Source organism: Nannospalax galili, unplaced genomic scaffold (assembly GCF_000622305.1).
Source record: "Nannospalax galili isolate Female #2095 unplaced genomic scaffold, S.galili_v1.0 scaffold749, whole genome shotgun sequence".
Classification (NCBI taxonomy): domain Eukaryota; kingdom Metazoa; phylum Chordata; class Mammalia; order Rodentia; family Spalacidae; genus Nannospalax; species Nannospalax galili.
The window spans coordinates 294,810-307,657 of record NW_008359885.1 but is presented as its reverse complement, the minus strand read 5'-3'; the positions used below and the strand labels follow the sequence as shown (position 1 = coordinate 307,657).

The following is a 12,848-nucleotide window of genomic DNA, read 5'->3' as shown; positions in this document are numbered from 1 at the left end:
AGAGGGAAACAGCAAAACTTCAAAATGACAAAGTGCAATGAGCAAAATGGACAGAAGTAAGTGAGATTTGGGATGTGGTTGTATCCAAGGCATTGAAAGCTTTTGCTTTTTACTATAAGGGACATCTTAACATTTTGAAAAATTCCTCTCGTGGTTTGTTCAAAATAGACTCTGTAGGAAGAAAGTTGGATTCAGGGAAATGAGTTAGACTCACTACACTAATTCAAAGCAGAGAGCAGGGGGCTGGAGATGGTAAGAAGCAGTCAACATGGGCCAAGTTTGGTCATATCTGAGGGTAGACTGAATAGGTTTACTGAAAGATTATAGGTGACATCTGAAAAAGAAGAAGGCCAAAGAAGACTCATATTTTGGGATTAAACAACCGATCACTAAAAAAAAAAAAAAAAAAAATTTAAGATAGATGAAAGCCAGGCATGGTTGCACATGCCTCTAATCCCAGCTCTCTGAAAGATCAGGGCTACAAGTTCCAGGCTATCCTGGACTACATAGGCAACATGCTATCATAAAGTAAATGAAAGCCACAAATAGTCAACTTTCTTTTTCTTTTTTTCTTTTTTTTTTGGTCTTTTTGAGACAGGGTCTCCCTGGAGCTCCAGCTATCCTGGAACTCACTATGTAGACCAGGCTGGCCTTGAACTCACAGAGATCCGCCTGCCTCTGCCTAGATTGTAGGGTGCTGGGATTAAAGGCATGCGCCACCATGCCTGGCTTCAACTTTCTTTTTAAAAAAATATTTATGCTGGGCGTGGTGGCGCACGCCTGTAGTCCTAGCGCTTGGGAGGCAGAGGAGACCCTGCTTCAAAAAGACCAAAACAACAACAACAACAACAAAAAATGTATTTATTATTTTTGTTTTAGGTATATGAATGTATTGCCTGCATGTATGTAAGTGCACCTGTGTTGTACAATGCCCATGGAGGTCAGGGGGCAATGGATTCCCCTGAAACTGGAGTTACAGATGATTGTTAGTCACCATGTAGGTGCTGGGAATTGAAACTGGGTCCTCTACAAGAGCAGCCAGTGCTCTTAATCGCTGAGTCATCTCTCCAGTTTCATATTCAACTTTCTTTAGCACTCCTAAATTCATACACATGCCATACAGAGTACTTTAATAAACAGTAGATTCAACAGACTTATAAAATCTTTTGTTACAAACAGAGCTGGAGTTTATTAAGAGATTTTAATATAGTCTTTAAGAACAGGATTAAGAGGAAGGTATTCAGAAGAAAGTAGGACACACCCAAGAACATGGGTGTGGGCTTCTCAAAGGAAAGCTGCCTAGACTTAAAGAAATTTGAGCTAAAATACCAAGAAAAAACAACAACAACAAAAAATTAGTTTAACACACTAGTTATAAACACTGGCTTTAGAGTTACAGCTTTGATTTTTTTTTTTCTAAATTCCAACTCTGCTATGACTTAACTGTCTGATCTCGAGCAAGTCACTTTCACTCACCTCTTCAACTCTAAAATGATTAGTTAATAAGGCCAATACTCTAAGAATGACACAGGATAATGTTTATAAACAGCACAGTTCCTGGTACATAGTGAAGATTTAACAAAGTCAAGCCTCAGATACAGTGAACTGCCATCATTCTGGTTGCCTGCTTAAACTTTCCCTATCTTATTATTTTAGAAGACTTTCCCACTTTGAGAATTTTATTCATCATATGGTTTTAGAAGGCTAATACTTTCCCCAATTTCCTACACATCCATAACATATGATTTACCAAACATATGTCTAGCCCAGGGTAAGAATGGGCAACAAAATGAACAAGAAAAGTAGAGAAAAGGAACTTGTTCTTGTACTAATGTTAGAGCAATTATAGCAAGGTCAAGTCTGGGGCAGTGGTGGAAGCATTTAGAGTTATCCAGAGCCAGCAGTATCACTGGGGCAGGCTGTGGCGGCTGTCTGTCTCTGTAGATGGCACTGGCAACCTCACAGGAATCATACAGTGTGTTTCTGGGCATTGTTTCTGGCTGCTTAGGGCTGAATTTGATTCTTTAAACCTTGTAACAACTAAAGAGTTACTGAATTCTCCCCAGAAACCTTTCAAAATACATAACAGATAAGGGTAATACCCATTCTCACCTGTCCTAGCCCTGATCAGGGGGGGAAAAAAACCAGAACACATTTTAAGTACCTCAAAACGAACACAAAAAATTATTGTCCACTTTCAACCTATGGTTTTAGTCTGGAAAGTCTTGAAACCAAATTTTATAAATTATAGATAAATATTTTCCCAATTTAGAAAATAATTTCTAAAGAATATTATCAAGAAGTGATGACACGGGGGCTGGAGAGATGGCTCAGCGGTTAAGAGCACTGGTGGCTTTTGCAGAAGACCTGGGTTCAATTCTCAGCACCTACATGGGGGCTAACAATCATCCATAACTCCAGTTCCAGGGGATCCGAAATCCTCTTCTGATGACACGGGTGCACCCACCTACCTACATGCAGGTAATACACTCATACACATAAAATGAAAATAATAAATAAAAATTTTTTGTTTTGTTTTTGTTCGAGACAGGATCTCCCTGTAGCCCCAGTTGTCCTGGAACTGCTATACAGACCAGGCTGGCCTTGAACTCACAGAGATCCGCCTGCCTCTGCCTCCCAAGTGCTGGGACTAAAGGCGGGTGCCACCACACTCAGCTATAAATAAAATATTTTTTAAAAAATAAGTGATAACACAGGAAAATAACTGCAAAATGAGCTAACAGAAATTATTCCAGGCCAGCTAATAGAAATTATTCGAAGTGAGATGGTTTCATGGGAAAAAGCACTTGCTATTAAGTCTGATGACCCGAGTTCTATCCCTGGAATCCACGTAGTGGAAGGAGAGAACGGACTCCCACAAGCTGTCCTAAGAGCTCCAATCCTGTGGTGTGTGTGTGTGTGTGTGTGTGTGTGTGTGTGTGTGTGTATAAAGGTAAGAAAGGAAAGAAGGAAGAAATTATTCCAACGCATCTGACACTAATCCATGTATTCTCAGCAGCTTTCTTCCTAGCATTAATTTTCACCTGAGAGTCTAAAGAGCCACCCTTGCCCAATCGCTATTAAGGCCAAAATTTTGAAAAGTATAAAAAGGTAGGTGTGTGTGTGTGTGTGTGTGTGTGTTCATATATGCATGTATTTTAAAGAGGAATATATAGTTTTAACAAATAACTTCTGATTTAAAAAACAGTAAAACACCTACATAGCAAAACCATTCACTTCTCTGCTAACAATACACAGTAAGCCAGTGCTGAGTTCTTACAGGCTGATACCCACCCCTCTTTCCTTTTCTACCACATTTCTCTAAGTCTCTTATATTCCAGTAATGTATTTTCCAGTGTCTACAATGTTGATGCTCCAATTTGTTGGTGCTATTAGTTGACAGCATAGATTAAAAGTACAGGCACAAGATCTGTGTGAAGAATAAACCTAGAAGATGAAAGTCTCAGGAGTCAGGTGCCATACAGAGTCCCCTACTAGCCATGTTTTAACTTTCCATAGTTCAGTTATCTGTGCCCAATCACAGTCAGAAAATATTAAACGGAAAACAATTTAACAATCTATACGAGTTTTTCCCCATTTGGACAGTAGAGTGCTGGAGACTGAGCCCAGGACCTCCTACATGGTAAGCTCATGCTCTCCCACTGAGCTTTACACACCCAGCTCAACAATTTATGTCTTAAATTGTGTAATAGAATAGTGTGATGAAATCTTGTATCATCATGTTCCATCCACCCACATAGTGAATCACCTCTTGGTCTAGCATAGCCATGATGGATACAACCCCCACTCTTTATTGACTTAGTAGTAGTCACAATTATCAGGTTGACTGCCATAGTCTAGCAGTGCTTATGCTCAAATAGTCCTTATTTTACTAAATAGGAGCCCCAAAGTTCAAGAGTAGTGATGCTGGCAATTTTATTAAGAGTATAAGCCAGGCGTGGTAGCACACACCTTTAGTCCCAACACTTGGGAGGCAGAGGCAGGTGGATCTCTGAGAGTTTGAGGCCAGCTTGGTCTACATAGTTCCAGGCCTGCTAGGGCTACAGGGAGACACTGTCTCAAAAAGACAAAAAAAAAGGAAAAAGAAAAAAAAAAAGAGTATATAATACTATAGCTGTTCCAGTTTACTATTAGTTTTTGTTGCTTTCATATCTAATTCATAATTGAACACTATCATACACACATATATATATGTATAGGAAAGAACAGAGCACAATTAGGGCTCCATACTATCCACGATTTTAGGCATTCACTGAGGTTCTTGGAAAGTATCACATCCCCTGTGGATGGGGAGGGGCTGCTTTATGTTTTCAAAAATGAAAGAATAACCTCAGCAAAAGCATTGCTTTTAAAAATTAAGTCTTTTAAAATTCAAATTTAGAAAAAAAAAGTATCAAGCATTTGGAAATATGTACTGATGTCTAAGGTACACCTAATATACTGAAGTTATAAGAAAAATTTCTAAATTTTGACAGATTTTACATTCAGAATTTTAGGGCTCAAAACAATCATATACTAGAGCTATGATGCAGGACTGAAGTAGTTGAGGTCTTGAGACTTAAGTAGTTTAGTCTAAGAACCTGTCTCCTGATTCTTAGCTGTTATAGCATTAAAACAACTTAATCAAGTAAGTCAAAATGAAGTTAACCAAATACCACATGACACTATGTCTGCATTTAAAGTAACAAAAAAAATCACTAAATTCAAGGCAAGAAAATTCAGAACTCAATGTTTACATTCTTTTTAGTATAAAGTTCTAACTTGTGATTGTTCATAAATACTCTAGGAGTTATCAATACAGAAAAAGTTGTCAAAGAAAGTAGAAACACATCCATTAAATTTATTCCTATATAATGCCTAGGATGTGTTATAAGGTAAAAATCATTTTTGCCTGTGTGTTAATGACTATTTCATTAATCATCAATTATAACACATTGGTTATTATTTACTGTATATCCCCTCAGAAGATAGCTTACATCTAAAATTTTGAATTTAAACTTATGACAAACAAAATTTCTGGTCCTAATTTACCTACCTTATAAAAGGTCATCATAATCCATTAGGGAAAAGTTCCTTTGCATTTGATTACCTTGTACTGAAAATAGTGGCAGTGTTTTACAGAGAAAGATAAAAGGGAAACGTTCACAAAATCTAAGTCTCTTTTAAATGAAACAAGTTCAAGTTGGACTTACAAACTAACTGTATTTGTGTTTTATGAGAGGGCCTAGAGGTAGCAGTAAGGTGATCTAAGGCTAGTTCTGAATTACTGCTTTATTATGAGAAGTAATTATGCTACAAAGTAACAAAAGGAACAACTAAGCCACTAGATTTAAAAATAGAACTAACAAATTCCCACCAAAATAGGGTACAGGAACAAAAAGTACATGAAACTCAAAAGAGAACAGAAGAAAGTGTGTGTACAAAGAAACAAAAGGTTTACAGCAAAGATGACAAACCAAAGACGTGTACTGTTATCTCCTGTTCTTCAAAACTAACAGGGGTAATAGCTGACAGTTCTACAGAGTCTACCTGGCTTAAGAGACTTTGAGATGGCTATGACAAAGCAGCAAGAGTTTTTCAAACCCAAAGAACCCCACTGCTGTTCCTGATGTCCCTGTCCCACTGAATCTCCAGAATAAACTGCTTATTTACTAATATTGTGCCCATTTTATGCAAAAAGCACTTGAGATTTACAGAGGTTTAGACAACCAACATGACAGAGTCATACAATGGAATGTCATAAGATGTACTTTACTTCTATTTAAGTACTGGTGTAAATGCCATGATCTTCTCTTGTCCATAGACATAATTTCAGAACCCAAGAGCTTGAAGGTGCTAAATATTTTACATTTGTCATTTTATGTTGGTTTTTACTCAGATTCTAATACTATCATAGCAGGCAATGTCCCCAATAAAGCTGAAAAGCATGAACTAGAAGACAATGTGTAGATATTCAGATGGATTCATTTTAATCTCCCAATATTACTTAGTAGGTATTGTTCTTATAGGTTAAAAAATAAAAAACATGAAGCAGAGAAGTTTTTAAAATCTAGCTATTTCTGTGCTATATATAGCCCTAATTCCAACATGGCATTGTTTTCCAATACCAAGGAAAAGTGTTTAATACAGTTTTGGAACAGTTTCAATAATCATTAGTGATTATCAGCACAATGTAAAATGCTTCCCCAGAAAACAGGATGCTCAATCTATCAAGTTGGATTATTTATTCATTTAGTAAATATTTGTCTTCATAGGCTAAGAACTACATCAGAATATGGCAGTATTATCCAAATCTTCAAAATAGTCTCAGAAAAAAAAATGGAGAATGATTATATAATGTAGACATTTAGTATACAAAGGTAGATCTAACATAAAAATAAAAATTGTTCTCAGGTATCAAGACACACAAAGAGGAATTAACTTTGCCTAAGGTACTCACATGTACGAAACAAGAAAAACCTCAACTTCTTTTTCTCATGTGTAGGTATATATGCTCTGCATGCAGACATGTTTGTGAGTCTAGAGATGCACAGAGAAGTTTTTTTAAAACTAGCCTGAGGTTGATGTGAATCTCCTCTAGTGCTCTCCACCTTACTAACACAGGATCTCACAAACCCAGAGCTTGCTGGTACAGCTAGTCTGGCTAGCCAGCCTTTTCCATAGATCCTGACACAGACCGCCACCATGCACACTTATCATTTACATGGATGCTAGAGATCCTAACACTGGTCCTTAAACTTGAGCAATAAGCACTTTAATCACTGAGCCATCTCCTCAGCACCTCAACTATCTCTTTAGAATCTCGTTTCCAAAATCATTCCTGTGGAAAGGCCAGGTTCTCGCTATGAAAAATGTTGTGACAGAAGAACAGAATACATGTCAACACAATGACATCTTAGGTGTACCAGGGAGAGTGACAAGGGAAAGGGGTTGGGCAATCAAACCCCTGGCAAACATAATGGGAACCACTGGCAAAGGAGTCCATTTGCCCAGCTTAATTTTATAACTAATATGAGTATACCTATAAGTTCCTTTAAAATTCCTACTAAGAGAAACCTAAATTTAAAAAAAAATTTATTATGTTTATTATATGTGTATTGAGTGTACTGCCTGCATGTATGTGAGTGCACCCATGTCATGCAATGCCACAGAGGTCAGAACAGGGCTTTGGATTCCCCTGGAACTGGAGTTAAGGACCGTTCGTAGCTGCCCTGTGGGTGCTGGGAATCGAACCTGGGTCCTCTGCAAGAGCAGTCAGTGCTCTTAACCACTGAGCCATCTCTCCAGCCCCTCATTATTGTTAGTATTTAAGAATGGTGTTGACTTTTGTCTATTGATCTAAGATCAGATAATCTTAAACTGTAACTTTACAAGTTATTTCAAGAGTTTTTGGATTCTAATCAGAAAATAATTGCATAGTTGAAAAGTGAAAATTCCATCTCTGCCTTTCTATAGCAGAGAGGAAGGGTGGGAACACTTCGACCTTAACCCAGGTCTCTCAAGGGCCAAGAGAAGCCCCACTGCCATCCTTGTCCCCTCCTTGTGGGAACAGGCACTGCAGGTTCCCCTGCCTTAGGTGCCGCTGCCCTAGCCATGGTAATAAAAAAATTTTAGGCTTCCAAGCTCTCAGATAGACAGAGACATCGGACATCTACAGGACTCCATTGGGCAGCTGGAGAGACAGGCTGACTCCCTAGCTAAAATGGTGCTACAGAAACAGAAGGGGGGTGGCCCTACTGTTCCTAAAGGCAGGTAGCTCATACATGGCCTTGGGTGAGGCTTGCTGTTTTTACACTGGGAATTTGGGTGTAACTGGGTTTTGGGAGTAGTAGTAATACTACTCCTAGCCTTTACAGTGGGCCCATGTCTCCTAAATTGTCTAACCAGATATATCAAGAGGCTTCTAAATGCCATCAAAATTATGGTTCTAAGGACCCAATATGAGCCGCTAAGTCAGAATGAGTCAACAATTTGACTCATGTCTCAGGCATGATGGTGCATGGCTTTAATCCCACCACTCAGGAGGCAGAGGCAGGTGGATCTCTGTGAGTTCAAGGTCAGCCTGGTCTACATAGTGAGTACCAGCTGCTGGCTGGGGCTACAGGGAGACCCTGTTTCAAAAAAGACCAAAATGATGATGATGATGATGATGATGATGATGATGATGATAGAAAAGGAGGGAGGCAAGCCTTCCATTAAGCAAGACTGAACCTTTATATTTAAAAGTTAAAGAGGCTAAAGAGATAGTTCAGCGGTTAAGAGCACTGGCTGCTCTTGTAGATATTCAGTTCCCAGCACCTACATGATGGTTAACAACCATATGTAACTCCAGTTCTAGGGGATCCAAGACCCTCTTCTGACCTCCAAGGGAATTGCATGACATGGGTGCACTTACATGCATACAAGCAAAACACTCACACACATATTTAAAAAATAAAAGTCAAAGGAGGATCAGTGAGATGGCTCAATGGGTAAAGGCACTTGTATGCAGGTCCACCAACCTTAGCTGGGTGGTAGGAGAAAACAGGCATCCTCTGACCTACACACCCATGCTGTTTCTCTTGCTCTCCCTCCTCTTATTCCCTTCTCCCTTCCCCCTCAATGAACTTTAAAAATTTTAAGTTATAAGAGAGGCTGGGGATGTAGGTCAATTGGTAGAATGCTTGCCTAGTATGCAAAAGGCCCTAGGTTCAATCCCCTGAGTAATGGCGCACGCCTTTAATCCCAGCATTTGGGAGGCAGAGGCAGGCAGGTCTCTGTGAGTTCAAGAATAACCTGGTCTAAATAGTGAGTTCCAGGCCAGCTGGGGTTACAGGGAGACCCTGTCTCAAAAAGATGAAAAAGAAAAAAAAAAAAAAAAAAAAAAAAAAAAGAATGGCTTCCAAGGGACGGAGAAGGGAGAAGTGTTATGCTGTTTCAAGGATGATGAACATCTAAAGGTGTTTAATTTATACTCTTTAAATGAGTTATAATGGTAAATTTTGATATTAATTCAACTGCAATAAAAGCAACAAAAGCAAAGTATCAAGCTGAAAAGATTCAGGTATCTGAGGCATAAATGAAGAAAAAAATCCAAGACAGGGTTGGAGCAGGTGACTAGGTTGAGTTCACCTACATGGCCTCACACCAAAACCCAGGATTTTCCCTGTTAAAAGTCTGCAGATGGGGTCAGTCGGTAAGATGGCTCAGTGGGTTGAAGTACTTACCACACAAACTTGACATCCTGAGCTCCAATCCTGGAACCCATAGTAGAAGGACAGCATGCACACACACATCCAAACATACACAATAATAAACAAATAATTTAAAGTCTAGAGTTCCCCTACTTGAGTAAAAGAACTTGAAGGCTGGCTCAGTGGGTAAAGTGCTTGCAAGCACAAGGACCTGAGGATTCCCAGCACCTAGAAAAAGCTGGATGCAGTGGGGAGATGGGAGACACACAGGCAGATCCCAGGCTCTCTGGCCAGACAGTCTAGCAGAAAGATGAGTTCAGGTTCAGTGAGAGAGACCTTACCTCAAAAAATAGAGGAAGACATCCAACAGTTGACCTCTAGCCTCAATATGTGCATGCATAGGCTTCTGCACGAGCATGCGCAAAGACAGAAACTAAACAGAGAGAGAGACAGAGAGAGAGAGACAGAGACAGAGACAGAGAGAAAGAACTAGATATTCCAATCCAAAAAAAAACAAGTCACAACTGAGTCAAGACACAATGCCTAACTGTTAAGGATAGAGAAGAAATGGGGCAGAGAGATTACCTCATGTGTCCAACCATATCAAAAGGTATTCAGATTTGGTAGATAACTGCAAATGCATTAATAAGCACAAAGTACAAAAAATATAACATGAAATAATTACCTAAGAAAACTAAGTCAAACCAGAAAGGAAATACAACTACGGTAAGTTCTAGGGTTCAACCATGAAAAACGATTGCATGATCATAATAATGTAAAACAAAATAAATGCAACCCCCTAATAAAAAAATCTGACATCATAGGCATGATAGCGCATGCCTGTAGTCCCAGCACTTGGGAGGCAGGGGCTGGCAGATCTGAGTTCAAGGCTAGTCTGGTCTCCATAGTGAGTTCCAGGCCAGCTGGGGCTACATGTCTTTTAAAAAAAAAAAAAAAAAAAAAAAAAAAAAAAAAAATCTGACATCATATAAAACGAAAAATTAGAAGTCTCTATAAATTCTGCAGGCAGTAATAGAGATAGCTAATTCATCTTACATAGAACTCAAAAATTGTCTAAAATGAAAAATGAACAAAAAGCAGGCTGTATGGCGGCACACCTGTGATCCCGGCACTTGTGAAGCAAAGGCAGAAGAGCTATCTCAGGTTTGAGGCCAGCTTGTTCTACACAGCAAGTTCCCTGTCAGCCAATAGCAAAACTCGACCTCAAACACAAAAAACAAAACCCCCAAAACAAAGCTAAATAAATAAATAAATAAATAAATAAATGGAAAATATTGACTTTTCTTTTTTAAATCTTTTTGAGACAGGGTCTCCCTGCAGCTCCAGCTGACCTGGAACTCACTATGTAGATCAGGCTGGCCTTGAACTCACAGAGATCCACCTGCCTCTGCCTCCAGGAGTGCTGGGATTAAAGGCATGGGCCACCATTCACAGCTATAATTGACTTTTTTAACTTAAAACAAAAAATAATTGAGAATTTCATAGATGCATATAAGGTGTTTTGATCAAATCCACACCCACTCCCTCCCCTCCAACTCCTCCCATAACTTTTTTTCTGACAATTTCATGTTCTTTCTCTCTTTCTCTTTCCTTTCTTCTTTCTTTCCTTCATGTTCTTTCTCTTTCTTTCTCTTCCTCTCTTTTTCTTTCAGGGCTTTTTGCTACTCTTAACATTTCCCCCTCTGAAGAGGTAACCCTAAAATCTTTCAGGGATTAGATAAAAGCTCCCAAATACTTTTGACATTAAAGATGAAGACAAGTATGAAAACGAGTAGCAATGGAACTGAAACAAATTGCTTCTAAAGATTGGGAATTGGAGGTTGGGAGGAGACGTGGGAAAATCTGCTGTTTTGTTTAACTATAGACACACAGCATTACTTTCCTTTTAAAATAAGAACTCAGAAAGATAAAACATTTTGTTTTTACAAAAGATTTTGTTACAATGTTTAAAAGATCTATAATTGCCTTACTTGAGAATACATCATTTCCCCTATTACTTGTTGCTGTTAATTCTTAGAACTTTCAGTGATTTTTTTGAGGTCAATTATACTAAAAGCCTTTCTTATAGTTCATTAACTGATACAGTATGTAAGTAAGTAAGAGGGAAACACTTTGGGCAAGTAGCAATTATAAAGCCTAAATATTTTATTTTTTATTATTATTTTTTTATTTTATGTGTGTGCATGTATTGTACCCGTGTCTTGCAATGCCTGCAGAGGACAGAAGAGGCTGTCAGATTCCCCTGGAACTGGAGTTATGGACAGCTGTTAACTGCCATGTGGGTGCTGGGATTTGAAACCGGGTCTTCTGCAAGAACAGTGTTCTTAACCGCTGAGCCATCTCGCCAGCCCCTAAAGCCAACTATTTAAAACCACTCATCAAGAATACTTTCTTCTTACCCCTAATACATAACATACGGGTATGTGCTATAAACATATCATTTGCAATTTACGGGCAACTCTTAGGTCAAATACACATTATGACACTTTGAATGACTAACACTATTAGGCACCAATGACAGTAGAGTTGAACTTCATTTAAATGTGAATGTCAAATGATACAAACAGACAAATTGAAGGGCCTCCTCATGGAAAAATATACAAAGTACTAAATATGCAAAAGAAAACAGGAAATAATCTTTTCTTCAAGAACTGTAGTAACTTACAACATCTTAAAAGTCACATTTTTGTGGTCAAAAATTCACCAACTAAATATAATCTAATTAACATGTTTCTACAGTCTAAACCAAGAACCTGATTCCAGAAAAAGAAAACACTTCAAAGCACAAGATTAAAACCACAAACCACACTAGAATCAATTTAATTTTTTTAATTAATAAAGCTCATTTCACAGAAGGATAAAAGCTTTGAGCCTTGGTTTGCTTATACAGCAGTATTAACTATGGTAATCCACAACTCATAAGTTGCTGAACTTCATATATCAACTATACACCAAATTTGCAAATAAGTAAGCAACTATTACAAAGTTTGGGAATATTAATAATCCTACTTCTACACTACTTACATTGTGACAAGTTAAAGATACAGCAGCCAAAGAAAAGTCCAGGTATTTGTCACTAAGAGCTCATCATATAAGGAACCATGTTTGAGACAAGACATCTGCACCTAACTAGTTTGAAAGTTATCAGTACAGGAGACAGGGCCAACAAGTAGACGGTGAGAAGCTGAATGTGTAGCTCAGTGGGAGAGTATGCACAGAACATGGGCAAGGTCCTAGATTCTATTCTCAGCACTAGAAAAACAAAGGAAAAGGAAAAAAAAAAAAAAAAAAAGACAATGGCTTGAACCAGGCATGGTGTACACCTGGAGGCAAAATCCTGAGGACTGCTTCAAGTTCAAAGCTGCCAGTTCTATACAGCGAGTACCAGGCCAGCCAGGGCTATATAGCAAAACTCAAAATAATAAGGAGTGTATAAAACTCAAAATAATAAAGGAGTGTATAGTAGAGCTGCCAAGTTAAGACATAAAAATAATTCATGAAGCCGGGCATGGTGCTGCACGCCTTTAATCCCAGCACCCTACAATCTAGGCAGAGGCAGGCGAATCTCTGTGAGTTCAAGGCCAGCCTGGTCTACATATTGAGTTCCAGGACAGCTGGGGCTACAGGGAGACC

At 38.6% G+C, this 12,848-nt stretch overlaps 1 protein-coding gene across 4 annotated transcripts in view; it reads right to left on the bottom strand.

Moving 5' to 3' along the window:
- Frs2 (fibroblast growth factor receptor substrate 2) overlaps positions 1-12,848 on the bottom strand; it is a 122,654-nt gene that overhangs the window by 68,104 nt on the left and 41,702 nt on the right. The window lies entirely within an intron of this gene.